General features: G+C 38.2%; 1 pseudogene; it reads left to right on the top strand.

Moving 5' to 3' along the window:
* Positions 1-1,191: 1,191 nt before the first annotated feature.
* Positions 1,192-2,132, top strand: LOC140508743 (ADP/ATP translocase 3-like; annotated as a pseudogene).
* Positions 2,133-3,229: the final 1,097 nt, after the last annotated feature.

Genomic DNA, 3,229 nt, shown 5'->3' with positions numbered 1-3,229 from the left:
TAGGTAGTAGAATACATTTTTTCCCCATAGAATGCTAAAAGTTAAAGATGCTACCTAGTATTTACCAAAATAAGTATCTAATACACAACCAGGTTGAAGGGATTGTAGTCAAATGATGTCATGTTATGTAATGTTCTTCATTTTGAAATCAGAAAAACTCTAAATATAAATATAACAGGACAAAGCAAAGGATTTAATTGAATGATAACTGTGTTTTTTTTTTTCTGAAAAGTCACAGAGATGGTGAAAGGAGTCACATGGCAATTGATTGACATAAACTTTCAATTTCCAGAAATTGATTCTTTGATGTGACTGATTACTGTTCCCAGAGCAAACAGTAGAAAGGGGTGTGAAATTTGGGGCACCCACTTAGCATGAAGAAGGCCAGAGCATAATACAGAGGGCCCAGGACCTCCTAGATAGTGAACTCTCAGCTTTCAGGAGAGCAGGGCTCCAGAGATATGACCTGGAGTGCTGTGTCAGAATTAGACTGTGACACATGACCCTAAGATGAACAGAATGGATGAATAATATGAAATGACACACTGTAACACAAAGGGATTGGAAGTGGGCTGGACCCTCACTCAAATGTCTTTTCCAATTATCTCTTCATCAAAAGGGATTGGAATGCTAAAGTAGGAAACCAAATGATAATTGAGGTAACTGCCACATTTGGCTTTCAAAAATAAAATGAAGCAAGGCAGAGACTAACAGAGTTTTGTCAAGATAACTTGATGGTCATAGCAAACACTCTTCAACAGGTCAAAAGACAACTCTACACATGCACATCACCAGATCATCAATGTCAAACTCAAATTAATTCTATATTTTGCAGCCAAAGGTGGAGAAGTTCTTTACAGTCAGTTAACACAAGACCTGGAGCTGACTGTGGCTCACATTAGGAGCTGTTTAAGTGCAAAATTCAGACTTAAGTTGAAAAACATACGGAAAATCATCAGACCGTATAGCTATGACCCAAATAACATATCTTAAGAATGTGAAGTGTAGGTGATGAATAGATTAGAGGATTTACACCTGGTCGATAGAGTGCCTGAATGATTGTGGACAAGGGTTTGCAACATCGTACAGGAAGCAGCCACAAAAAAAGACGGAGAGTGACTTCCCCAGCTTTCAGCCCTCTCTCAACTGGCTTTCTTTCTCCAACTCCAACACCTTCCCCCCTCGGTAACCATGACGGAATAGGCCATCTCCTTTGCCAAAGACTTCCTGGCTGGTGTCAACTCTGCTGTTTTCTCCAAGATGACAGTGGCCCCCATAGAGAGAATCAGGTACTAATGCAGGTGCAGCATTCAAGTAAACAAATTGCTGCAGATTAGCGGTACAAAGGCATAATGGATTGTATAGTCTAAACTCCAAAGGAACAAGGGATGCTTTCCTTCTGGCAGGGTAACTTAGCAAATGTAATCAGATATTTTCCCACACAGGCCTTTAATTTGGTGTTAAACAAGTGCTTTTGGGAGGAGTGGACAAGCATACAAAGATTTGGAGGTATTTTGCTGGCAATCTTGCCTCTGGTGGGGCAGCTGGAGCCACTTCTCTCTGCTTTGTTTACCCCTTAGATTTTGCAAGTTTGGCAGCTGATGTTGGAAAATCTGGCACTGAGAGGGAATTTAAAGGCCTTGAAGACTGCCTTGTGAAAATCACCAAGTCTGATGGAATTCTTGGTTTGTATCAAGTTTTTAATGTCTCAGTGCAAGGTATCATTATCTACAGAGCAGCTTACTTTGGCATCTATGATACAGCAAAAGGTATGCTCCCAGATTTCAAGAACACTCACTTTGTTATAAGCTGGATGATTGCCCAAACAGTGACTACTGTAGCAGATGTAGTCTCTTATCCCTTTGATACAGTAAGGCAGAGAATGATGATGCAGTCTGGGCACAAAGGAGCTTATATCATGTACACTGGGACAATTGATTGGTGGAAGAAGGTTGCTAAAGATGACGTGGCAAAGCTTTCTTCAAGGGTACCTGGTCCAGTGTTCTTAGAGGCATGGGTGGAGCTTTCATGCTTGTCCTGTATGATGAATTGAAGAAAGTAATCTAAGTACATCCTAACTAAGGAACCAGTGAATATAGATCATGTAGAATACTTGACCATATTTAGCATTTTGGGCCTTCAAGAAATTTCTGTTCTCTTTTTATCCAGGCCAGATCATGTTTGTAGAGGAGCCAGAAAAAGCTCTTAGAAAAAGAGACTCATTTATTGTGATCCATTATTCATACAGTGGACCTCATGATGAGTCAGTATATTGATTATTGGTTTTTGGGAAAGTAACAGTTCCTCCAAGGAGGCAGATCAACTTAGACCATCTAGTTTAAAAGCTTTTTTGTAGGATCATAAATTTCTGTTTAAGTATTTATTTTAAAAAATCATGTCTCCCATTTGTACTTCAGCACTATATATACTATTTTGAACAGCTGACTATTTGGCAGTTATGATGATCTATGCTGGTCATTCTGCTGTTAAACAATAAATACACAGAAAACTCTAAAAAGAAGGGAGAGGGGGAACGAGAAAGAGAGAGGGAGGGAAAAAGAGCAAGAAAACAAAATGGTTGTCTAATGAGATTTTGCAAATAGGTGAGAAAAGAAGGCAAATGAAAGTTAAAAGAGAAAGGAAAAGTCATACTCAATTGAATGCAGAATTTCAGAGAATATCAAGTCCAGATATGAAGGTTTTCTAAAATAAGCAATGCAAACAAATAGGAGAAAACAGCAGAATGGGAAAGATGAGATCTTTTCAAGAAAATTAGAGGTATCAATGGAAAGTTTCCTAGAAATGGGCATGGAAAGACAAAAATCATGGAGATTTAACAGAAGAAGAGATTAAGAAGAGATGGCAAAAATACACAAAAAAAATTTATACAAGAAAGATCTTAACAAAGCCAGTAACCAAAACTTTATCAGTGTCATTCCTGATCTAGAGCCAGACATTCTGGAGAATGAAGTCAAGTAGGTCTTAGGAAGCATTGCTAACAATAAGGTTAGTGAATATGAAAGAATTCCAGCTGAGATATTTAAAATCTTACCACATGATGCTGTTAATGTGCTACAGTCAATATGCCAGCAAATTTAGAAAACTCAACAATGGACTCCTGATTGGAAAAGATCAGTTTACATCCCAATCTTAAAGAAGAATGATGTCAAAGAATGTTCAAATTACTAAACAATTGTGCTCATCTCATACATCAGCCAGGTTAGTTTTA

This window comes from Notamacropus eugenii, chromosome 5, assembly GCF_028372415.1.
Source record: "Notamacropus eugenii isolate mMacEug1 chromosome 5, mMacEug1.pri_v2, whole genome shotgun sequence".
Taxonomy (NCBI): Eukaryota; Metazoa; Chordata; class Mammalia; order Diprotodontia; family Macropodidae; genus Notamacropus; species Notamacropus eugenii.
The sequence above is the reverse complement of the archived record's forward strand: the minus strand, read 5'-3'. Positions and strand labels throughout refer to the sequence as shown.